Genomic DNA, 25,734 nt, shown 5'->3' with positions numbered 1-25,734 from the left:
TGAGCGCTGCCTTTGTGACTAAGTGCCTCCTCGAATAACCAAGGCAGGCCCAAGGGTCTGGCACGGACATCACTGACAAGTCAGCTTCCTTTCGACAATTTCACCAGGAGAGACACCCTACAATAAACCCATGCCTGGACCTAAAACGTCCCCAGTTAAAACCCTGGTGCCTCCTGTGAATCACAGGCTCCCAGCGACTCTGGCTCAGCCTCCCTCTAGTCCAGCCCAGCCCCCAGAGCTCATCAAACACGTCCCCTTTTGTATCTGGTGGCCCGCTCTCTCACCGCCAGCTTCCCCTGATTGACAGCCTTTGCAGAGTTACCGAAGGGCCCCTCAGCCTGCCTTCCCTGACGTGGGCATTCTTCCCCCTCGGGCTAAGACCTCTCCCAGCGCCCCCCCCCCCATGCCCCCAAGTGATCTTCAGGCCAATCACAATGCCTGGCTGCCCTCATTAGCCCGGGGGCCTTCTGGGCCCCTCCTCAGTGCAAGGCACCATTCACACTGATCCCCGCCCTCCAAATTCAGTGTTAGACCACCTGACCCCTGTCGGCAACAATTTCTGTGACACGACTCAGTGTGGGAAAGGCCAGTGACACTTTCTAGACAGATCAGGCCCCACAGGGCCTTCTTTTACCCTGCCCATCTCCTGCTGCCGCACCTTTCTGGGCCAGGATGGAAGGTGGGGCTAGCCTCTTGGCGTGGAGTGCACACCCTCCTGGGGTCTGGTCTTCAGTTTGAGATCCCCGGAGAAGATTCCGGAAAGGGCTCTACCATCCCTTGTTAACCACAAAAGCGGTGCAAGCCAAAACAGGAGAAGCAGACACAGGGTTCAATCTGCCATAGTGCAGGGAGGTTAAGCTGAGCCCCAAAAGAGAGGGAATGGGTAATCCCAACCTCCAGAAACCCCCAGACTAATTGGGCAGACAATTGCAATACATTACGGTGAGTGCTACAATAGGGGCGGGCATAGCCCAGTATGGGATCCACAAAAGGGACTTGTCTCCCCCCAGCCTCTGGGTGTGTCAGTGTGAGCACACACGAGTGTGTGCAGTGGGAGGACGTCAGGAAAGCATCCCACCCACCCCCGAAGAGAAGCTGGTAACTGAATCAGTCTTGGGCAATGGGTAGCTAGCAGTTGGCCAGGCAGAGGAGTAGGGAGGGGCATTCCAGGTGGAGGGAACAGAAGGTGCGAAGCCACAGCCCAGCTCCAGTGTTCTCGTTCCGTTTTGTCACAGGGGGACCTCAGGGGAGTTCACCTAGGGACTTGGTGTAAGCCCCACTTTTGTTTTCTACCTGAGGTCATTGGTGCTGGGCATGCTATCTATGTATGGGACGCCTCCCATGTGGCTTGGGTTCTCCCAGCGTTGTGGCTGGGTTCTGAGAGTAAAATGTCCCTGGAGGTGACATCCAGACAGCGAGGGTCTCAAGAGGGAGACTTAGGTGGAAGCTTCATGGCCTTGGCTCGCCTAGCCTGGGAAGTCATTCACTGTCACTTCCACTGCATTCTGTTGGTTAGAAGTGAGTTACAAGGCCATCTCAGATTCAAGGGGCAAAGGCATAGATGCTACCTCTCCCTGGGAGAAGTGCCCCCAAATGTGCAGGTTTGGTTAAAACTGCTCTGGATGGTGTCAATGAGCTAGTCCTGCCCTCTGTAACACACTGGAGACTTTTGGATGGCAGCATTAAAAAAGAAACCCAAGGGTTCCTAACAGCACCATTGATGAGTTTATTAGGGGAAAAGCCCAGATCTAAGAGTCACGCGTTATTTGAATGACAGCTTGAACCAGGACAGCCACCAGCAGCAAATTCATTCCAGAGGAAGCTTAATGCATACATCAGCTCAAATAAACGTCTGTTCCATCTGTTGATGGGAACAGCAAATCCAGACGGTGGTATACACAGCAAAGGAAGGAATGGTTTAGAGAGGGTGAGAGAGACATTTCACTCATTAGCAAGATGGGAGAAGTGCCCCCCCTTTCAAGGCCCCCTTTCATCAAAGAGCCCTAGGAGGAGTCAGAAATTGTTTTGGGGGGCAGGTGCCTGGCTGGCTCAGTCAGGAGAGTGTGTGACTCTTGAGCTCGGGGTTGTGAGTTTGAGTCCCATATTGGGTATAGAGATGAAAGAAAGAAAGAAAGAGAGAGAGAGAGAGAGAAAGAGAGAATGAAAGAAAAAGAGACAGAGAAGGAAGGAAGGAAAGAAGGAAGGAAGGAAGGAAGGAAGGAAGGAAGGGAAAATATTGTTTGGGATTCAAGGTTTGGCCAGCCACGTAGCTTTAGATGGCTCACTTTGGCTTTCTGGCCTCTGCTCCCTCATCTGGAAGATGAGAGCATCAGATGAAGGTCTCTGAGATTAGCCTGAGGTTACTCCTTGATATTAACCAAAGGAATGGCATCCAGTAGGTCAGGGGGAGTTTGGCTAGTACAGGGGGACCATCCTTCAGCTCGGCAGGGCTTTGCCAAGCCTGCCAGCATGGGCCTGGGTAGGAAACCAGCCAAGCCAGCCCTGCTGTCAAAATGCCACACGTCCGAGGACGTTCTCAGCCAGAGTGCACAGAGTCCCCAGGAATCGGCACTATTGTTTCAACGGGAGTGTTCCCCTCGTGAAAAATCACATCCCAGGGCACCGTTCAAGTTACTATTAAAATGAAAAAAAAAGAAAGAATTCTTCTGCACCTTCTGTGCAATTTAGGGGGAGGAAACTTGGCAATTATTCTCAGCTGGCCAAAGAGAGCCAATGACAGATGACTTTTTTACATCCTGAATGGAGTTCCTTGAAACACCCCATATGGAATCCCGGTGAGAGGCTTTTTCCACGCCTGGATCAGCTCGCTCCCGAGACTCCCACACAGGATTCTGCAAGGCCAAGGGTACCACAGGACCAGGACAGCACAGGTGCCTCTTGGAGGCCTGAGCACCAGGTGGAGCCATATGTGAAAAGGTTGGCCTCATTCCCCTAGCCTCAGGCTTCTTCCAGGTCAGGACGTGGGGGAAAGGCAGAATCTTGGCTGATAATAAAGGACCTCACATAAAACGGTTGGGAGGAGGGAAAGATTTGGGTCTGGCCGAGTGGGGACCAGAAGCGTGCCTGCCTGCCATTTCTGAAGGTCCCTCTGTAGATGCACGGGTTTCAATCGTGTGGAAGATGATATTTTCCAAAGATGGCTACCACAACAACCCCCATTCATCCCAGAAGCCCTTCTACAATGTAAGGTGGAGTGGGATATATGTTCCCCCCCACAACTTGAATCTGCTGACCTGTGACTACAGCAGAAGTAACACTGTCTGACTTCTGAGGCTTGGTCGTTAAAGGCCAGCAAATGCCCTCAGGGTTCTCTCTTGGGCCTCTCCCTCTTGGAACCCAGTAATAACGCCATGAGCGAGCCCAAGACACATGGGCAAGCCCACGTGTTCGTGTTCCACTCAGTAGACCCTACTGAGGTCCCAGCCAACAGCCAACATCAACCCCTAAACGGGTGACTGAGGGAGCTTCCAGATGGTTCCAGCCCCCAGCCTTCGAGTCTTCCCAGTTGAGGGCCCAGACATTATGGAGCAGAGATAAGCTGTCCTTATTATAACCTTTCAAATTCCTGACCCACAAAATCTGTGAGCAAAATAAAATGGTTACTGTATTAAGCCACCAAATTTGGGGCTGGTTGTTATATAACAATGGTAACTGACACCCTTCTGAATTGGTTGTAAACCAGTATTTTCTCACACTGTAGTCCTTGGATTTCCCACAACAGGGTGGGTGAGGGTGGGAGAGAGGTTTGCTAAAAACACAGCCCTGACCCTACTCCAGATTCAAGGAATTGGAATTTCTGAGGGATAAGATCAGGAAAAAAAAAAATCAATATTTATTTTATTAAAAAATTTTTTTAATGTTTATTTATCTTTGAGAGGGAGAGACAGACAGAGCTTGAGTGGGGGAGGAGCAGAGACGGAGGGAGACACAGAATCCAAAGCAAGCTCCAGGCTCCGAGCTGTCAGCACAGAGCCCGACGCGGGGCTCGAACCCACAAACCGAGAGATCATGACCTGAGCCGAAGTCAGACGCTTAACCGACTGAGCCACCCAGGCGCCCCAGAAAAAAATCAATATTTTAAACAACCACCTCCACTTGATTCTTAGGCATTGTTGTAGGCAATTCCATTAGTGCAGGCTGAGGGAAACAATCTTGACAATGATCGTCTCAGTTGTTCTTTGGTTGCAAGTTACAAACTAAGTCTAGAAAACTGAAACCCCAAATGAGACTTTCCAAACAGAGGCACACACCTCTCACTTCTACTCTGCGGATCTCCTTCGATTTTCCTTCCCTTGCAGACCAGCCACTTCTCCATGCCTCCTGGCAGCCAGGTGTGGCCTCATGACTCCACGGAGATGTAATGGGAAAAGCCATGTGACGAATTTCTAGGAGCCTTCCTTCGAATACAGCCAACACGTGTCCTTTGCCCCATTTTCTACATTCCGCTGGCCGGAATGTGGACATGAAAGCTGGCACTGCCGGAGCAGCCATCTTGGACCAAGAAGTGACCTTGGAAATGGAGACTACACACAGCTGAATGACAAGATAACAGGAACCTGGAGAGCTGAGGACAAAGTGGAACAGGGCCACCACACCAGCCCTGACTTCATTCTCCTGGACCTCTGTGTATGAAACAGATAAACTATCTTGTTCAGGCCACCGTGACTTTGGGTCATTGTTACTTGCAACTGAATGTCACCTTAACCAGCACAAATAGCAGATGCCACAAGAGAAAATCTCCAGGTGATTGGGTACCTAGGCCCAAGGGCTGACTGGGGACTGCCAGGATCCTCCTGGGACACGGGTCTAAAACAAGCTGAGGTCAGAAAACCCTCCTAGGTCTAGAAACAGACCAGGAGACGCCCGCTGGCTGTTTTGAAGTTCCTTCCACAATCCACAGGGTTGTTGAAAATGTTGTGACAGATTGGGGCGCCCGGTGGCTCAGTCGGTTAAGCGTCCGACTTCGGCTCAGGTCATGATCTCACGGTTCATCAGTTCGAGCCCCGCGTCAGACTCTGTGCGGACAGCTCAGAGCGTGGAGCCTGCTTCGGGTGCTGTGTCTCGCTCTCTCCCTGCCCTTCCTCCGCTTGCACTCCGTCTCTCTCTCTTTCAAAAATAATAAATAAAAACATTACAAAAAAAAAAAAGATGTTGTGATAGACTACCTGCACAGTCATTCCAGGCTCTCGTGAGGAGCTAGATAATGTCTGTCAAAGCCAGCTACGTTCTAGGTGCCCAGGGGAATCAGTTCTCCTGGTGGCAGGTGCTGAGGGGTCTAGCTTCAAATTTAAGCTTGTGCTGAAGACCTCCTTAGGGTTTAACTTTCATCTAATTACTCCAATATTTGTTTATAATCATGCCATTTATTTTTTTCAACGTTTTTTTTTTTTTTTTTTTTTTTTTTTTAATTTATTTTTGGGACAGAGAGAGACATAGCATGAACGGGGGAGGGGCAGAGAGAGAGGGAGACACAGAATCAGAAACAGGCTCCAGGCTCCGAGCCATCAGCCCAGAGCCTGACGTGGGGCTCGAACTCATGGACCGTGAGATCGTGACCTGGCTGAAGTCGGACGCTTAACCGACTGCGCCACCCAGGCGCCCCTATAATCATGCCATTTAATGGGCACTTCCTACGTGCTGGGCAAAGTGCTAAGCACTTAGCACACATGGCTTCATTTATTCTTGAAAGAACGCGATACGGAAAAGTTTCTCTTACTCACAGTGTGAGAAAACAGGCTCGGGGGGCGGGGGCGCAGGGGAGGTGACATATAACGAGCCCCAGGTCGCACAGATAGCAGCACAGGAGCTGGAACTCGGACCCAAGTCTCAGTGATTCCCAAGCTCAGGGGCTAACATTTCGGCGACCTCCTAGAAAACCAACTCTCTCCCCTTCCATCTGACTGGAGCCGGCTCTCCAGGCTGGCACTCTTCCCCTCCCCAGGGGGCAGAAACCCGGGACACTCCCAAGGATCTGGCAACTTCTGCCTTCACAGTGTTCTCTAGCAAGGCTGTAGATGAAACAGAACATGCCGGAACAGGCTTGGGCAAGTGGGCAATGCCTCCGAAAGGGGTTTGTAAAGTATCATTGGTCCAGGACTCAGTGGGGGTTGGAGAGAAAGGGCTATTGGCCCGAAGCCACAGGAGCCACCTGTGAAAGAAAGCTGGGTGTGTGTTTGCGTCAAGCGTAATAGGAGTGCATCCAGTCACGGATGACTGCTCAGGGGAATGTTTCCACCTTGAAAGGCACCCCTGCTTTCCAGTGAATGATTACTAATTGCTCATTCTAGAAAACGAGAAGCCCCTCTCTCCTCTCACCTTTACCTTTAGCTCTCTCTCCACCTAAACTTCTTGACTTGCAAACCACCAATTAGGAGGCAACAGAAATGCTGTTGAAAAAGCCCAAAGTGCTTACCTATTACTGAGTTGAATTGGAAAGGTCGTGCCAAGGTGACGCGGCTGCCTGGCCGTCCTTCCGTTCGTCACCTTTCTCCCCAGAACCTTTCTTCCCCTCTGGTCACGGCCCGTGTCACTCCAGAAGACAGAGACTGTCTTTTTTGATAACCATCAGCCACCGTCTCCACTGTGCCTGGGATAAATGCTTTGGTGGAGGCGGAAGACACAGAAGGAAGTCTGCAGGGACGTTTGTGGTGTCCGAGAACCTCGGAGGGTCTTCTGAACGTGGTCTCAGGGGTCCGGGCCTTACAGCCCAGCGTGGACTCCCTCATCGCCAAACCCTTCTGTGCCCTTGAGGTTTTGAACGCACGGGCGAAGGCGCTCTGGAAGTCAAATCAGAGATGTCCGCTGGATGTTTCTGGCTGCCCACCTTCCAGGCACGTGGGGGAACAGCACTTCCTGGCCCGCTGAGGCTGACTGGGGCCGTGTGACTGATTGGTTGTAACCAGGAGGTGAAGTTGTTTTCCCTCTGTCACAATAGATGATAGACAGCCATGTTCTAAATAGCAGCCCATCGGGGCGCCTGGGTGGCTCAGTCGGTTAAGCGTCAGCTTCTTTTTTTTTTATTTTTAATGTTTATTTATTTTTTGAAAGAGTGAGAGAGAGACAGAGACAGAGAGTGAGCAGAGGAGGGGCAGAGAGAGAAGGAGACACAGAATCCGAAGCAGGCTTCAGGCTCTGAGCTGTCTGCACAGAGCCCGACGTGGGACTCGAGCTCATGAACCGTGAGATCATGACCTGAGCTGAAGTCAGACGCTTAACCGACTGAGCCACCCAGGCGCCCCCGAGCGTCAGATTCTTGATTTCAGCTCAGGTTATGATGTCGCGGTTCATGAGCTCAAGCCCCACGTTGGGCTCCTCGCTGACAGCACAGAGCCTGCTTAGGAATCTCTCTCTCCTTTCTCTGCCCCTCCCTCTCTCTCTCAAAATACATAAATAAACTTTAAAAAGCTTTTTAAAAATCCCAAAAGGAAATAAACAGACAAATAATAATAAATAGAGGCAAATAATAAAGAGAAACAAGCGAATAAGTAAATAGAGGCACCCGCCCCAGTGATTCTTAACCTCTTGGTGTTTCGGGTCCGTTTTCCAATTTGGGAATCCTTGGTAACATCCTTGAAGGGATTAGAAATCTCCTACGACAGGAAACAAGCCCACAGTGGGCACAAGTAGTTCCCTACGCCAGTTGCCGGGGGTGGGGGGGGGGTGGTCTTCAAGGCCCCTCCGGCTACCGCTCTTCAACCCTCGGCGCGTTTTGCATCGGTAAGCGCTCCCCCATCGCGGAGAATCGTGGTTTCCGGAGAGCGGGCTCGATGCACACCCCACCTCCCTCCCAAGCCTCTAACCTCCATGCCTGCCCTGCTCAGAACAACGTTCCGTCTGACACGGAGCCGGGACAGTTTCACGCGGTCGTCGTTACTCAGTTGCCGGGTGGGAACTCACCTTCAGGCAGCCGTGGCCCCCGAGGACACTTCCAAGCAAGCTGTCCCCAGATCACAGGGAAGAAAGGCTCACGAACCAAGATAAAGAGCTTGAATCAGGCGGTGTGGCAAAGCAACTGGAAACACACACAGTGAGGAGCAAAGAGAGAGAGAGAGAGAGAGATGGGGTAGGTTCACATACTGAGGACAGGGTCCAAGCGGACAGAAGGACCGCACTGCTTGAGTGCAGGCAATGCTCTGTCTCTCTCCGCCGCCCCCGTCGGCCTTCCCCACTGGTTGCGTGGGTACGAGACCACGGTGGAGGCCTGAGGTGCACAGAAGTCTGGAAGGTGCCTGGGGCCAACCGCGCACGCATGCTCTATCAGAGAGGCGCAGAAACAGCGTGTCTGGCCACGGCTGTGCGTCAATTAGCCCGAGGAGCGGCCGGGGAGGCTATTTGCATTTCTTGGGCACGGGACACATGGGGCCAGAATGAGAGCTACCAATGGGTGGCTGAATATTGAGTGCCTCATATGCCTCATGTATATTTAGTTTATTATGAATATTTAGTGCCTCAGGTGCCTGAAATATATTTAGTGCCTCATGAATATTCCATGCCTCTTGTATATTTAGTGCCTCATGAATATTAGGAATCTCTCGTTCCTTCCACCTCTCTCTCTCTGTGTTCGCCCATATGCTCTACCTTATCTGCCTGACGTTTTTCCCGGCTTGCGAACTTCCTTATCAATGACAAATTTCATCCGTCCCACTGCTTTCTTGTCTTCTGTGGCACACTGTGTCGGTTGTGGCAAAAAGTAAATCATCTTGGTCAGAATTTTATCGCACGTCTGCGGGGGCGCACAGGACCCGGGGGGTGGGAGGGCAGCACACTGTCCTGCTCTAGGCCTGGCACTGGCCAGGCCTCTCTCATGTGATCTGCCCCAGACCCCCGAAAGGTAGGACTTGCCATATGAGGAGGCTGAAACACAGAGAGGTTTAGAAACTTGCCACGGGTCACACAGCTGGTAAGAAGCACATCCAGAACTTGACCCTAGATCTGTTTATATCACCTCCATTAGCTCATGCTTTTGGGCTTTCGTCTCCACTGGGAAGGAGGGGGGGCCGCTTCTACATCAGCTTGAGGCCTCCCGTCTCTCACCTGCACAGCTTTCTCTCTGGTCCCAGCTGCTGCACATCCCTACTCATACTCTCCAATGGCTTCCTATTGTTTTCCGAATAGAGATCCAAACCCTCACCCCAACTTACTTAGTACAAGGCCAGCATAGTCTGGCCCCTGCTGACCACCCCGGCCCCTCTCTCACCCTGTCCCCCTCTCTGTCTGTCCTCCAGTCACACACCAATCTTTTATCAGTTCTCAAGTATGCCATATTACCTGCCAGCGCAGGACATTTGCACATGCTGCTCCTTCCGTCTGCAATGCTTTTCCCTTCCCCTCTTCATCTAGTTCGTGCCCATTTGTCCTTATATCTCAGCTTATGTGTCCCCCTACCTCCAAGAAATTCCCCTGAGCCCTCTAGTCTAGGTCAGTTTCTTAGTTTACAGATTCCTTCCCTGCAGAGTACTGGTGTCTGCTTGTAATTATATTTGCATTGGCGGCATTATTTACTAGCCTCTTCTACAGGCTTCTTCAGAGCCTGTAATGGCTCTGAAATCAGGGACACTGGGCTTTTGCTCCCCACTGTATCTCTAGAGCCTTCTCTGTAGGTATTTGTTGTTGTCAATATAGATTCTTATCCTGAGGCAGGTGCCGGGCCCCCTGCATCAGAGACACCCTCAGCTAGTAGTTTCTTCCACAAGAGGGAGAGAAAAGCTACCTTGCCTGGAATCAAAACTGAGGACCACCTCAAGTGGTCTCAAAAGGAATCTCCCTCCCATTAGCTTGCTGGAAAATTCCATGACAAAATGCCTTTGGAATGGGGTTTTCTGTGAAGGTGCAAATTGCTCGGGAAGAACTTTCACTTGAGGCCACAGCTCAGTTGCAATCAGATTCCAGGGGCATGTGGCTGGCTCAGTCGGTAGAGTGTGCAAATCTTGATCTCAGGGTTGTGAGTTTGAGCCCCATGTTGGGTGTGGAGATTACTTAAAAATTAAAAAAAAAATTTTTTTTAAAGAATCAGATTCCAGTTGCATTTATGGAGCACCTACTGTATACCAAGGAGTGTGCTAGGCACTTATCACCCATATAATGTGTTAGTTATCTATTGCTGCATAACAAATTACCTCCACAAATTAAAGGCTGAAAACAACCCATGTTTATTATTAAAAAAATTTTTTTTTAATGTTTATTAATTTTTTGAGAGAGAGAGAGAGAGTGAACAGGGGAGGAGCAGAGAGATAGGGAGACAGAATCAGAAGCAGGCTCCAGGTTCTGAGCTGTCAGCACAGAGCCTGATGCGGGGCTGGAACCCACAAGCTGCGAGATCATGACCTGAGCTGAAGTCAGACGCTTAACCGACTGAGCCACGCAGGCACCCCTATTTTTTTTAATGTTTATTTATTTTTGAGAGAGAGACAGAGACAGAGACAGAGACAGAGACAGAGTATGAGCAGGGGAGGGGCAGAGAGGGAGACACAGAATCTGAAACAGGCTCCAGGCTCCAAGCTGTCAGCACAGAGCCCGACGTGGGGCTCAAACTCATGGACCGCGAGATTGTGACCTGAGCCAAAATCGGATGCTTAACCGACTGAGCCACCCAGGTGCCCCAGACAACACAGGTTTATTATGTCATAGTCTCTGCAGGTCAGGAATCCAGGTGTAGCTTAACTGGGTACCTCTAGTTAGGGTCTTCAGTGAGGCTGTGGTCAAGACGTTGACCAGAGTCACAGGCTTTACTGGGAGTGGGGGGGGGGGGGGAATTCTAAGCTCACTCACGTGGCTGTTAGTGGCCTCAGGTCCTCACCGGCCGTTGGCTGGAGACATTTCCTCACCACATAGGCCTCCCCAGAAGCAGCTCGTGACATGGCAGCTGGCTTCCCTCAGAGCAATTGAGCAAGAAAGCAAGAGAGGGTGGGCAAGATGGAAACCAAGTCTTTCTATAGCCTAATTCTGTTATTCTATTTCCGTTCATTAAACGTGAGTCAACAGGTCCTACCTACACTCGAGGGGAGGGGATTACACAGGAGCATGATTCTGATGAGGGATTCTGCCTCAAGACCGTGACATAGAAATCCTATCTGAGCGTCCACCCTGCTGGCCCGTCCTAAAGATTTCAATGTCAAGACTACAACGTGAACTCCTGTCTGAGTTTCCAGTTTGTTGGCCTGTCCTGTGAATTTCAAACTGTGGGCTGTGACATCAACTCTTGCCTGAGTTTCTGGCCCTACAAGTTTCAGACTTGCCAGCCTCCAGAATTGTATGTGTCAATTCCTTAAAATAAATGTCTTCATGTGTGCGTGTGTATTATACATATGTGTATATATATATATATACACACACACACATATATATAATATGTATATATGTGTGTATATATATACATACATATATATACATATATATACATATATATACATACATATATATGTGTATATATATGTATGTACATACATATATATACACATATATATACACATACATATATATTTGTATCCTGTTAGTTTGATTTCTCTGAAGAACCTACTGATACAGTAAGTTTTCCCGAGTCGTGTAATTGGTAAAGTAACGAAGCAGGGAGGTGGAGAAAAAAGTTGAGAGCATAAAGTGGCCATTAATTAATAAATATTTACTGAGTGCTGTGGCAGATTCTGTTTTCCAAATATGGCCACCACAAGACATCCTAACCTAAGCTCTTCTTACGATGTGATTTTGAGACTTCCCCCATCAAGGGTGGGGGGGGGGTCTATGTTCTCTCCCCCATTTTTTTTCAGTTTTATATATATTTATTTTCAGAGAGAGAGAGAGCACACACGAGAGAGAGACGGGGAGGTGCAGAGAGAGAGGGAGAGAGAATCCCAAGCAGGCTCCAAGGTGACAGCAGGGCTCGATCCCACAAACAGTGAGATCATGACCTGAGCTGAAATCAGAAGTCCAACGCTTGAGTCAACTGAGCCACCAGGCACCCCCTGTGCTCTCTCCTTGAATCCCGGTGGGTGTGTAACTATAGCAGAAGTAACATTATTTGATTTCAAAGCCCACATCGTGAAAGGTGACACCATTTTATTCTTGGGATGTTCCCACTTTGAACTCAGCAGCCATGCTGTGAGGCAGCCCAAGCTAGTTCATGTGGAGAGAGCCCCTGGGGAAGCCGCATCGTAGGTGTTCAGGCTGACAGTACAACTGGGTCTCAGGGAAGTGCACAGACCTTCGGCCGATTTCACCACCAGCCTTTGGAGTCTTCCCAAAAGAGATCCCAGTCATTCTAGAAGGGTGACAAGGTGCCCCTGCTATACCTTGTCTGAATTCATGACACACAGAAACTTTGAAGCATTAAGAAAAAAGACTGTTGCTATTTTATTTTTTTATATTTATTTTTGAGAGACAGAGACAGAATGTGAGGGGCAGAGAGAGAGGGAGACAGAATCTGAAGCAGGCTCCAGGCTCTGAGCTGTCAGCACAGAGCCCTGTGTGGGGCTTGAACCCACAGATGTGACCTGAGGCAAAGACACATTTGTTCCTCATGGTTCTGGAGCCCGGGAAGTCCAAGTTCAAGTTTCCAGTGAATTTGGTTCCTAGTGAGAGCTCTCTTCTTGACTTGCAGATGGCCGTCTTCTTGCTGGGCCCTCCCACGGCCAAGAGAGAGCATCTCTCTGGTGTCTCTTCTTACAAGGGCACTAATCTCATTGTGGAGACTCCACCCTCATGACCTCAGCTAAACCTGATTACCTCCCAAGGGCTCCACCTCCAAATATCACCACATTGGGGCTTAGGGCTTCAACATAGGAATTGGCGGGACTGGGGATGGACACATGGGCATTCAGCCCATAGCAAGTTTATATGCCTAATGGAGGGAGCAGTTCATAATCACATAAACACCAAAGTAGACAGTCGAGCAATGCTATGGAGAAAATGGAACAGGCGATGTGTCCCAGAGGTACCTCTTGAGCCACAGGGTGGCCAGGGAAGGCCTCTCTGGAGCCATTTGAGTGGAGATGTGAATGACAGGAAGAGGCAGACTAGCAAAGAGCAGGGGAAAGGCATTCCCCAGCAGAAGGCACAACAAGTTCAAGGCTGGAACCAAGGCCAAACTTGAATGGGGGCTCGTTGAAGGGTATCAACACCCAGGAGGAGGCAGGGGCCTCCAAGGAGTCTGGTAGAAGGCAGGCCCCACTGCCTGAGGCAGGGATAGGGAACTTCCTCTTGTTTTCTCACAGCCAGCGTGGGGTGGGGGGAGTCTGGGGCGGGGTGCAGGTCAGACCCAGCGCTCTAGGAAAGTGGATCCTGGGAGGGGTCGCTGCCTCAGAGTTGGTCCAGCCCTGCCCAAAGCCTGCTCTGTGCTGAGCTGACCTCCACCCCGGCCAGGGGGAGGGAAGGAGGGAGGGAGCGTGAGGGGGGGGCGCAGAGGGACTCCCACGCATATCAATGGGCTCTTTCTCCTTTCAATAAGCTCAGCAGAACTCTGGCCTTTGTCTGGGGCCCCTGCTCCGCAGGCAGATCTCATAAAGGGCCTGCAGGCCTGGACTAAGTACAGCGCAGTCCCGGCTGGCCTCACAATGGCAGGGTGAGGAGGTTAAAGCCGTGTCAGCTGCTCGGAATCCCGTCCCTGGGGCTTTTCCTGCTTTTGTTGTTCCTGGTCATCGGCCTGATATGCGATGGGGGCCTCTCTGCGGTTAGCTGCAGAAGAAACTCGGGTGGGGGAATCTAAGACACAAGTCGCTGTCCCAGGCGAGGAACCCACGGCCTCATCTTCTGGCCACTTCTCCCGCAGCAAGTGTGGTGAGGTTCCGAGGGAAGGACCCTGCCACCCTAAGACACTGCTGGGGCACTGGGGGCCTCTGTGTCAGTACTCTGGCGAAGTTGTGAATGAGTCCACTAAAACCGCACATCCCCGTCAACGCAAGGACGGACAAATTGTGTAGTCACGCTACGGAATACTATGCAGCAGTATAAAAGAACAAACTGTTGAGGCCTCAGTAGCAGGAACGAATCTTACAGACATTATGAGGAGTAAAAGAAGCCAGACACAAAAGGGTAAATGCTGTTGGATTCCATTTATGAGAAGTTCATGGACAGGCAAAACTAATCGATAGCGCTAGACGTCAGAAGAGTGGTTGCTTCCGTGGGTGTTGACTAGAGAGCGTGACAGAACCTTCTGGAGCTGGTGCTGTAATTGTTGTATAGCTCCATCTGGGTGATGGTCATATATATATATATATATATATATATATATATATATATAAAACACACACACGCAAATTTACCGATCTGTATGATTTTTTGCTTTTTGTTTTTGTTTAAGTTTATTTATTTATTTTGAGAGAGAGTTGGGGGAGGGACAGAGAGAGGGAGAGAAAGAATCTCAAGCAGACTCCCTACTGTCAGTGCAGAGCCCAATGTGGGGGCTCGAACTCACAAACCACGAGATCGTGACCTGAGCCAAAACCAGGAGTCGGACCCTTAACCAACTGAGCCATTCCGGCACATTTAAGATCTGTGCACGCCAAGAGAAAAATGAAAAGAAAAAAAAAATGAACCGCTTACCAACCCCTCCCCCCACCACACACACACACACACACACACACACACACACATCCTGCTGCACAAGTAGGAGGTAAGTGCTGGGTGTTTATTAGCCCAGGGAGCCAGGTTCCAGCTGTACTGAGGATTTCAAGCTGCATTCTCAAAAGGAGGCTTTCCTGGCACCTGGTCCCTTAACTCAGTCCCCTGCCCCCATCCGGGCTGCCCTTGAGCAGCCAGAAGGCCGTCGGGCCAATTACTAAACCCTTCCCCTGGTGCCTCAACCCTCAACAACGGGTCAGACGTGGGCAGCAGCGGGAGCCAAGGCCGTGTTCACGCTCCACGACTCCACCTTTGCTGTTTTCTCCACTGCTTCCTCTGTGTAGCAAAGTGTTGGCTATAGGGGGCCTGGGTGGCTCAATTGGTTAAGCTTCCGACTCGGTTTCCGCTCAGGTTGTGATCTCACGGTACGTGAGTTCGAGCCCCACATCGGGCCTAGAGCTGACAGTGTGTAACCCACTTGGAATTCTCTCTCTCCCTCTCTCTCTCTACCCATCCTCTGCTCACACACTCTCTCTCTCTCTCTCTCTCTCTCTCTCTCTCAAAATAAATAAATTTTTCTAAAAAAGCTGGCTCTAGCTGCTTGACCACAGCCTTCCCTAGGAACTCCCAAATTTTGCTAATTTGGGTTCCTGAACACAGTGTTGTGATTCAATCTCTCTCCTTTCCCTGACCTGTCTCTCTCCCTCTCAACTTGAATTACCTCCCCCTCCATATAACCCGCCCACCACAGGCACACGCCGGTCCGCAAACAAACGGCCTCTCCAGAAGGGGCGTTCGGCCAACCTGTCCGTGGGCTGCTCTGGGAGGTCCTGGATGCTTCTTCGTATCTTCAAGCCAACAGGAAGTGAAGTACTAAAAACAAAGGCGTGAGGGGCACCCGGCTGGCTCAGTCGGTAGACCATGCGACTCTTGATCTCAGGGTCTTGAGTTCAAGCCCCACGTTGGGCCTAAAGCTTAGTTTAAAAACAAAACAAAACGAAACACAAAGAAACAAAGGCGTGAGTGAATGAGTCACTCAGCAAATGACTCTCCCGGGGCCCCCGAATGCTAAGGCAGAGGTAGGAAGCAGGGAACTTTTTCCAAGCAAGGGGAAAGATGTGAGGGTGCAGGGATCCTAGAGAGGGTTGGTGGAGACTGGCAGTCCACCTCAGATGTCTCCTCAAAATTGACTATCTCACCACTGTCATCCCACCAGTTTAAGATTCGGCAGAAATCTGTAAGTATTTATTGTAGAGAGAGTACCTAAGAAATACAGGCCACGGTTTCTGCTGAAGCACTCAGATCACTGGGCACACTGTCTCCACTGTCTCCCCCCAAACCACTAAGAAAACGACAGTAACAGGATTTAAAAAAAAAAAAAAAAAAAAAAAGATCTAAATCCACAGGGACAAAAAGAGAGAAAGAAGAAAATATAGCCGTTGAAAGAGGTTGTCAGGGCACCTGGGTGGCTCAGTTGGTCGAGCATCCGACTCTTGATCTCGGCTCAGGTCACGGGCTCACAGTTCACGGGTTTGAGCTCTGTGTCGGGCTCTGAGCTGACGGCACAGAGCCTGCTTGGAATTCTCCCTCTCTCTCTGCCCCTCCCCAACTGGTGCTCTCTCTCTCTCAAAATAAGTAAATTTTTTTTAAAAAAGAAAGACGTCGTCAACATCTTGGATGCCAGAAAGAAAACGGACGAAAGGTAACTGACTTAGCAGACCAGAAAATGCTGGAAGCTCAGTGCCTATGGAGGTAGAAGCTGCAAGAATCAAGGTGATTCAGACAGCAGAACCCAAGAAAGGCTAAGGAATCAGAGGCCCCACGTACTGCAGAAGGTACAGATGGGCTGAAAACAGGACTGTTGGCATGTCTGTTCGAGGGGTGCCTTGTGGCTCAGTCAGTTGAGCATCTGACTCTGGATGTCGGCTCAGGTCATGATCCCAGGGTCCTCCTATGGGATCAAACTCCGTGTCAGGTTCCATGCTGAGTGTGGAGTTTGCTTGAGATTCTCTCTCTCTCTCTCTCTCTCTCTCTCTCTCTCTCTCTCTCTCCCCTTCGGCCCCTCTCCCTCATTAGTGCTCACTCTCTCTCTAAAACAAACAAACAAACAAACAAATAAAAGAAAAAAAGAAAGAAGCAATTAGACCCTCCCAGCCAGGTGACCTCACGCCCATCCGCCATCTCCTGCCCTGGCGGAGCCTAGGAGCTCACTCTCTCTCGGGGGAGATTGAATGCACAGGGCTCTAGACTCAGGACACCATGCTCAGCTGGCTGCAAGGGCGCCATGCCGAAAGCAGGCGGGGCTTTACTGGAAAGGGAGTTAAGTGATGATTGTCGTCTTAAGCCACGAAGTTTTGGGGTGATCTGTTATGCAGCAATAGACAGCTACCAAAGAAAAAATGACGATAGACATGGAAAGCGTGGGATTCAGAAAACTGGAAATCCCACATATTGGAGAGAGGCAAGAATTCTCACCTGGATGGTGAGCGGAGATCCCAGGGGGATCGTTGGGCCACAGGCCCGGAGCAGAACCCAGGCTGACCACAGCAGCGGCGTGCAGGATTCGGGAACAGGGTCTCAAAGAAAAAAAGCAAAGAAGCTAGGTGGGGGGACGGTTATCGGAATGCATCCAGAAGCTGAACAAACCGAAAGGGGGTGAGAGATAAATATTAACTGTAAGGAAAACAAAACTTTGTACAGTAAGGGATGGGTATTCTAAGCACACTACACGACATGGCAGTGAATACATTTACATACTTATCAACACTGTATATTGATTTAACAAAAAAAAATTGTGATATAATTTTACTAGGATAATAGAGGCAAGAGACAGTACAGGTTTGGAGAGGGGGAGTCAAATTTGACTTTCAAGTAAAAACAATCAATGATGGGTTTGTTTTCTAGGGCTTCCATCATAAGGTACCACAGATCGGGTGGTTTAAACAACAAGGATGTACTGTCTCACAGTTCTGGAAGCTAGAAGTCTGCGATGGAGGTATCGGCAGGGCCGTGCTCCCTCCGAAGACACTAGGGAAGGATCTGTTCCAGGCTTCTTTCCCAGCTTCTGGTACTCCTTGGCTTGTGGCAGGCATAATTTCAATCTTCCCGTGGTGTTCTCCCTGCGTGCGTGTCTGTGTCTGGGTCTGAATTTCCCCTTTTCCTCAGGACATCAGTCATATTGGATTAGGGCCCACCCCAATGACCTCATCTTAACTCGATCACCTTGCAAAGGCCCCATTTCCAAACAAGGTCACTTTCACAGGTACGGGGAGGGCGGCGGTGGTTAGGACCTCAGCATCTTTTGGAAGGGCAGAATTCAACCCATAACAGATGGATAATGTCTCGGATTAATAGATCAAGAAATAACAGCACAAGCACATTCTTTAGAAGTATGAAGGTAAATACGAGAAGAAATAAATAGATCAGAGAGTCAAAAGCGGATCCTTCCGGGTAGCAGAAATTGGGGTAGAGCCAAAGAGGCTGCTGCTTTTTCTTTATAAGCCTGAACGGACTGCCTAGCCCTCGAACCCAGGCACGTTTCTCCCCGACCTTGGTTATCGCACTCATCACGTGTCATTACAATTTGATTTACTCATCTGCGGTCCACACAGGACCATAAACTCCCGCAGGCTGATAATAATCGTAGCCATATTTACATAATGCTCACTACGTTGCCTGCCACTGTTCCAAGCAGCTCACGACAACCCCATGAAGGAGGTGCTGTTATCATCTTCGGCAAAACTGAGGCACAGAGAAGGGAAGTAATTTGCCCAAGGTCACACAGCTAACTAGAAGAGTCTGGATTGGAGAGGCAACACTATTTCTATTTCTGTTTCATTTGGGCCTTTCCTGTTCTGCTGAGTACAGAATGATACCCATAATAGGTGCACAATGTCTGTTAGGGGAAGGAAGGGTGGAGGGGCCCCCTTATCTACTCATCTTTGATGGGTATGTGGTTCCCTTTTATCCTGGCCAGCCAAGCTTCATTATGTCTGCACCCCCATGTTCCGCTCTTAGGGAACCTGTCCACCCTTCACGTCCTGCCCTCTGGGTAGCCATATTCTTTTCCATGTAGTCCATCCCACTCCATTCCACCGACTGCAGCCGATTGGGCGAGAAAGGGCCCCTGACCCAGGAGCAGCCAATCAGAGGCTGATCTGGGAACCATGGCCATCGTGTGGTCTGGTGAGGAAAGACGAGTTGGCCCGTCCCGTTCTCCCTACTGGGCCATGTTTCACTTAGCTACACAGAGAATCTGAGCCACTCAGGCGTGGACAGAAGGCAGTGTCAGTCTTCCCGGGGCTGGTTAAGTTGTGAACAGCAGAGAATGGCTGGTGAACAGAGAGAAGCAGAACAAGAGAGAGGTAGAGAGATCCCTAGGACCCCCTCAGAGCCCACCATCTATTCAATTCCAGAACTCTGCTGCCTCACAACCAAACCCCTTTTGTTTGAGACACCTGAGTCTCTTCTGATCTTGTAAACAACCCCCAGTGTCTGTGACGCCCTGCATCTTGCATCTGGGCATTTCTCCTTTCTAGATGTTTCCTCTGTGCCTTCCTCTGCTTCTCCTCTAGCCTTCTTACGTCCCTCTCTCCCTGTCTAGTGCTCGGGCTAACCAGACGTTACATTTTTACTGGGCATTGTTTTTCCTCAAGTCATGGGCCGCCAGCGCTGTGAGGCACCTTTCAGATCAGCGCTGCCCAATAGAACTTTCTGCGATGCTGGCAATGTTCCACATCTTCGCTGTCCAGTACAGTGGCCACCAGACACATGTCGCTATTAAGCACTTGGAACGTAGCCGGCGTGACCGAGGAGCTAAATTTTGTATTTTATTTAATTTTAATCTACTAAATGTAAGTAGTCACACGTGACGAGTGGTTACTGAGTTGGACGACACAGTCACTCGATTATCTGATCCATTACTTCTTTTTATAGATGAGTCTCTTGTTGTGAGCATCAGAGCCTTGGGTTGTCTCTTTCTTGTCTCAGAGGCTGTCTCCTCAGTCACTGCCCAGCTATGGGACGCAGCAGCACAGGGACTGGGGTGACCGGCCCTCGCTGGAAGTCGAGTAGCTGTGCCAGGAGCAGGCCGGGTTGACGCTCAGAGGGTCTCCATGCAAGGGCTTACGTGTAGCAGGAGTTGGGGCACAGACCAGGACTATCTTGGTGGGGAGGCCTCTGGGGAAAGAGGGTGGAAGGCGGGGGTCCTGCCAGAGACCGTCGTAACCTCAAATTCAGGCACACCTCTCTGATTTGGGGGGCCTCCTCAGAGGTCCAGCCCTGCTTCTTCCCAGTAGACCCCCACCCTCCACCTTCTTTCCCCAAGATAGTCCTGGTCTGTGCCCCAGTCCCTCAGAATCTCTCTCTGCAACGGCCGATGCTGCCTTGAGACCAATGGTTTACTGTGCTCAGTGTGTCAGGTCCTGGGTCAGAAGTGAGTTAATCGCTTCCCTAACTGGTTCTGCCTATGTTTCCCAGGTGTGGCTAGGCGACCTCGTTCTGGCCCATGGCATGCGAACAGAAAGGGTGGATGTCACAGCCGGGTCTGGCCCATAGAAGCCTCCCATGAGTTCCTTCCCCTTCCACACCTTGGTACCAACGAACCCGTCAGAGCAACAAGATGGAAGGCACGTGGGGCCCTGAATCACTTCTAGAGAGGAGAGCCGCCCATCCTTCGGGAATACCCACCCGTCTTTCCCTGACCGCGACACCCCCAAGGAAACACATTTCCTTCTGCACGGGTCCTTATGTTGTGGCCGGCGGGGAGTGGGGTCACTCTGGCAGTGCCAGAGAGGGACACGTGGCCTTGTGAATTGTCATCTGAGATCTGCGGTCGCGAGGTGAAGGCAGTGAGCTGAGCTCAGAACTGACGGTGTCAGCATACGGGGCCTTCCTCACGTTGCTCTCCCAGGCCACCGAATGGAAGGTCTCTAACTGATGCCCACCAGGGAATGAATCCCTCAGGGCCGGGGGGCAAAGGCCGACAGAGCAGCCTCCTCGGTGTGGATAACACAGCGGCTACATGGGGCTCCCTTCCTTCACGGGCCTCAGGCCGGACCTGAGTGTGAGAGACAGGGAGCACCTTAGCTCCAAGGAGCTCCTGTAACTCGTTCTAATGTGAGCAGCAAGGAGAAAGTCAGAGGAATTGGAATCACGACTTGAGTGAGGCCCAAGGTGGGTATTTCCTGGCAAAGCGACGCGGAGCCTGGCCAAAATTCCCTGCCAAAATTTCCCGGCTCCGAGAGTCACGGATGAAGGGCACAGAAACTTTTCTGCCTCATTAACCAAACTAGGGAACACAAGAAGAGGGTCAGGCCGGGAGGGCAAGTACGGAGACCACTGCGGGGCTCACAAAGTCGGAGGGCTGGTGGGGGGGCCCACGTGCGGCTTCCAGCAGCTGGGATGGAACCGGGGGCCGAGGTGCAAACCTGCGTCTGGAGACAGGTGATGATAAAAGCACAGTAAGAGTGGGGGGGGGGGGGTTGCCAAGAGAGCCAGAAAGAACGTTCAGAAGAGGCTGACGGGGCAAACAAAGTGGGGCACTCGAGGCGCCAGGAAAGCCAGACAAGGAGACAAATGAAGACCAGGAGAGGGAGGAAGAGAGAGACGCAGGGGAGAGGGGTGGCAGGGAAGCCACGTGGGGCGGAGTGTGGGGGAGGAAGGGGGCGGTCAGCCATGTGGAACAGTGAGGAGACAAGAGGGGACGGGGCACGGAGAGGCCATCGGATCCGGTGACACGAGCTCATTGGCGGCCCGCGAGAACAAAAGTGAACCCAGAAGGACACTCACTGGTCGGCAAGGGGAAGCCAGGTGGAGATTCGAAATTTATGGCAGACAGTCTGCAGAAAGGATAAATTGCCCCTGAGGGACCGTGAGCTAATTGTATCACGTGGTGCGCCTCGGGCAGGGACGGTCTAGCGGCACAAAACAGAAGCCCACTTGCGCGAGCTCCAGTAAAAAGGGAGAATTTATGGGAAGAACAGGAGGCTACCTCGGAGATTCAAGGGCAGGAAGCGCGGCCGGCCTCTGGGGAAGGGAACCGGCAACTGGGGGGCCGGCAGGCACCTTGGCAGCCCTCTTCTCTCCCGCTCCGTGTCGGAGGCTCTGAGCTCTCTGATGGCTGCTTTCCTCCGAGGAGGACCTTCTTCCTTCCCAGCTCCCGGTGCTGCTCTGTGCCCAAGGTGGAAGGTGGCTGCTTCGGGTGACCCTCCTCGCTGCGTTCACTCCGCCCTCCCCTGAGCCCACAACTGTGCCTGGCGCACAGCGTTCAAGTAGCCCACGGAGACTGCCTGGAACTGCCTAGGTGCGCCCCCCGCCCCGGCCAAGTTCCTGGGAGGGCTTCTAATTGGTCTGGTTGGGTCAGGTGCCCCTCCCTTACCCTTACCCCTGTGGCCGAGGGGAGGGTCTCGTGCCCTCGGGGCCCCTTAGAGGGGACTGAGAAGCAGCATCTCTGGGAAGGGGGGCTAAGCAGGTTCTTGAAGAAGGGAACGTGGTGGCTGTCGTACTTCGATGTTCCAGAAAAGCCGAAGGCCTCTGATCTGCCTGGAACGGAAAGAGACTGGTGAGGTCAGGCTCCACTTTAATGGGGGCCAATAAACGCCTCCCTGGAGGCCACAAGGGGCGAGGTGTGTGTTCCCACAGACAAACAGCATTCCTAAAAAGAGATTTTTCCGTGCTTCCCTCACTCCCCTCCACCCTACCACCGCCTCCCCGCCCCCCCCCCCCCCCCACCTCACCCAGGCCCAGGGATCTCACCCAAAGAGCTCAGCCCGGTCTCTCCCAACATCCAGGACATTTCCCCACCCTCAACTCTCGTGTTCTGGGATGTAGCCCGACTCCTTTGTTTCCTTCAACCACGGCCCAAAATGAGAAGAGCTAGGCAGGAGGGGGGCTGCGGGACATCGGGCAGCGACAATTACCCTGCTTAGAATGGCCCTGACCACAGGCACGTGGATCAGGCAGGGTCTCAACAGGAAGCAATTAGGATAGTTTGAGAAGTATTTATGTACAAAGGGCCCATCAACAGAGATGTGGGTGTAGGGTAACCACAGGGTTAGCCAAGAAGCAGAAACTGTTAGCACCCGACTTGTTACCACCCTGGACCAAAGGAACAGGAGGAGGTCATGGTTACCCAAACTGCAAAGGGGGACAGAGGTGAGTAGAGAAGGAGCAGAGGGGCGCCTGGGTGGCTCCGTTGGTTAAGCGTCTGACTTTTCCGCTCAGGTCCTGATCTCATGGCTCATGGGTTCAAGCCCGCCGTGGGCTCCTCCAAGGTAAGCCTCTGCCCCTTGGCGTTTTGTTATGAGCGCGCGACCCGCTGCACGGCTCACGCTTCCCACCCGCGCCTGCTGATGCCCTCGTGAATCCCGTGGTGCCTATTTCTTTCTCGCATTGGCAGCGCGGTGGCCCTCGCATTCTTAAGGCAAAGGTTTAGAGGGAGGAGGAAAGAAAAAAGAATGAAATCCGAAATGCTCCAAAGACGAAGGCCGAATCACGCCCTAGCTATTTTTCACATCCTCAGCAGGAAGTGTGCACAGCGAGCCTTACCGTCTTCTTTATTGCGGCCTTTGTACTGGTAATAAAAATACCCATAGCTGGCACATGCACTTCTTTAAAGTTTACCGAGCGGTTTATATGCGTTATCTCATCAGATCCCCTCAACGACCCTGTAAGGTACACTGTATTGCGGCGCCGGGGTGGCTCAGTCGGTTAAGCATCTGACTTTGGCTCAGGTCATGATCTCACGATTCGTGGGTTCAAGCCCCGCATCGCGTTCTGTGCTGACAGCTGGGAGCCTGCTTGGGATTCTCTCTCTCTCCTTCTCTCTGTCTCTGCCTGTCCCCGTGCCCCTCTCTATCTCTCAAAATAAAAAGTAAACTTTTTTTTTTTTTTTTAAAAGAAAAGAAAGGTACACTGCAGTATCTTCCCAATTTTACAGACCGGGCTCAGAGAGGTTAGGTGAATTGCCCAAGGTCACTCAGCGGGTACTGGTAGAACCAGTCCATTCCTACTGTCATGTACACTCCACTGCCCATTGTCAGAAGGCCTCTCGGGACTGTTCCTTGCTGGGCTTACTGTCCAGATTTGGGAACTCCAACTTTCAAGAGGCTAAATAGCTGGGCCAGGAACCTGAGCAAACGGGCCAGAATGGGTGCCCAGGAACTCTGCTGGAGCACGGGGACCCTTTGTTTTCTGCTGCCACCTCCTGGATCACCATCACCCCTTTCCTCTCTCTGCTCGCCTCTGCTTCAACTACAAGCAGAACGGGATGGTGGGGAGGGGGGATGCCCTCCCTGCTCATTGCAAAACCCTATAATAATGGGAGGATTTTAAAACTGGGTTCACGGGGTGCCTGACTGGATCAGTTGGAGGAGTGTGCGACTCTTGATCTCGGGGTTGTGGCTTCGAGTCCCACATTGGGTATAGAGATTACTAAAAACATAAATAAACTTAAAAAACATTGAATTTGGGGCGCCTGGGTGGCTCAGTCGGTTAAGCATCCAACTTCAGCTCAGGTCATGATCTCAGAGCTTGTGAGTTCGAGCCCCGCGTCGGGCTCTGTGCTGACAGCTCGGAGCCTGGAGCCTGCCTCGGATTCTGTGTCTCCCTCTCTTTCTGCCCCTCCCCTGCTCGCGCTCTGTCTCTGTGTCTCTCAAAAATAAATGAACATAAAAAAAAAATAAACAAAAACCATTGAATTCACTTCTGAATTCACTTGCTATAGCATGGGTGAACCTTGAAGACATGCTAAGTGAAATAGGCTGGTCACAAAGAGATAAATGTTATATAATTTCACTCATATTAGGTACTTAAAGTAGTCAAATTCATAGAGATGGGAAGTAGAATGGGGGTCACCAGGGCCTGGGTGGGGAGGGAAGAATGGGGAGTTTGTGTTTAATGACAGAGTTTCAGTTTGGCAAGATGAAAAAAGTTCTGGAGATGGTGGTGACAGTTGCACAACCGTGTGAAAGCGCTTAATGTCACCGAGCTGTACGCTTCAAAATGGTTAAAATGGCAAATTTCATGTTATGTGTATTTTACGCACAATTTGTTTAAAAAGTTTGTTTTGAGAGAGAGGGAGCGGGCAGAGAGAGGGAGAGAGAGAGAGTCCCAAGCAGGCTCCGCACTGTCAGCACAGAGCCTGATGAGCGGCTCGTGCTCACAAACCACGAGATCATGACCTGAGCCAAGATCAAGAGTTGGACGCTTATTCGACTGAGCCCCTCCCCCTCTGGGGTCCCTCCACCATTTTCTGAAAACTGAATCTGTAAACCTTCAGTGAGCATGTAGTACGTGCCCTGTGCTAGGAATTCAAAGCCATAGAGCATCAGCCCTACCTTCAAGGACCGGTCAGTCCCATCAGGCAAAGCAACATAGTCGGTGCCACGTGGAAAGTGAAATAACCCGGCTGAGGGAGGAGGACGGCAGGGTGGCTCCGTTGCAGGGGAGAGGGGAGGGGGCACAGCAAAGCCTTCCCGAAGGAAGTAGTGTCCTCGCGGGACGGTCCAGGAACAGAGATGCCTTGACGTGTGTGAAAGAGAGGTTGAACAGAACGTGGAAGAGCTGGGGGTGCGGAACATTCCAAGCAGACTAATATAGAGGTGTGAGATAGCATGCTGCTAAGCCTCTTCTCTTTTATTCGTGGGAATGCAGCTAAATCCATATCCCCTTATTCTACACCAATAGGTCTGTGACAGTGCTTCTCAGACCATCTGTGGTGAAAAACGTGCGTGTGGGGTGTGTGTGTGTGTGTGTGTGTGCGTGTGTGTGTGTGTGTTTAATTTCCTGTTCAATAAGAGTCCACTCATCACCGGCCTGGATGTTACAAGGTCAAGTTGCTTTCAAGGTTTCAGAATGGCTACTCTTACGCTTATCTTACTGTGGACTAGCATGGGCCACAGACCACACTCTGAGTACCGCTCGTCTATAAGATGGTGAGTCCCTTAAAGGGAGGAGCCACTTTTCTCGTATCCATCCTTGTGCGTGCCTTCAGATTTCTAGCAGGACCACCCGAAAGAAGCCCTCTCCTTGCCCAGGAAGGGATGCCCACTTGTTAATTAGCTAGTGTTTTGAATATGGAAAGCTCTGCCAGCATTAAATATTATTATTATTATTAGCCTCGTGTCCACTATAGTAGATGTCATTTAATTAGAACGGCATAAT

General features: G+C 51.1%; 1 long non-coding RNA gene across 1 annotated transcript; it reads left to right on the top strand.

Annotated features, from left to right (window-relative positions):
* Positions 1 to 21,240: 21,240 nt before the first annotated feature.
* LOC145713683 (uncharacterized) lies at positions 21,241 to 23,170 on the top strand. The gene is made up of 3 exons (XR_014136678.1): positions 21,241 to 21,874; positions 22,795 to 22,844; positions 22,970 to 23,170. It is a non-coding gene; the product is annotated as an uncharacterized LOC145713683 (long non-coding RNA).
* Positions 23,171 to 25,734: the final 2,564 nt, after the last annotated feature.

Source organism: Panthera onca, chromosome X, assembly GCF_046562875.1.
Source record: "Panthera onca isolate mPanOnc1 chromosome X, mPanOnc1 haplotype 2, whole genome shotgun sequence".
In the NCBI taxonomy this organism is placed as follows: domain Eukaryota; kingdom Metazoa; phylum Chordata; class Mammalia; order Carnivora; family Felidae; genus Panthera; species Panthera onca.
The sequence above is the reverse complement of the archived record's forward strand: the minus strand, read 5'-3'. Positions and strand labels throughout refer to the sequence as shown.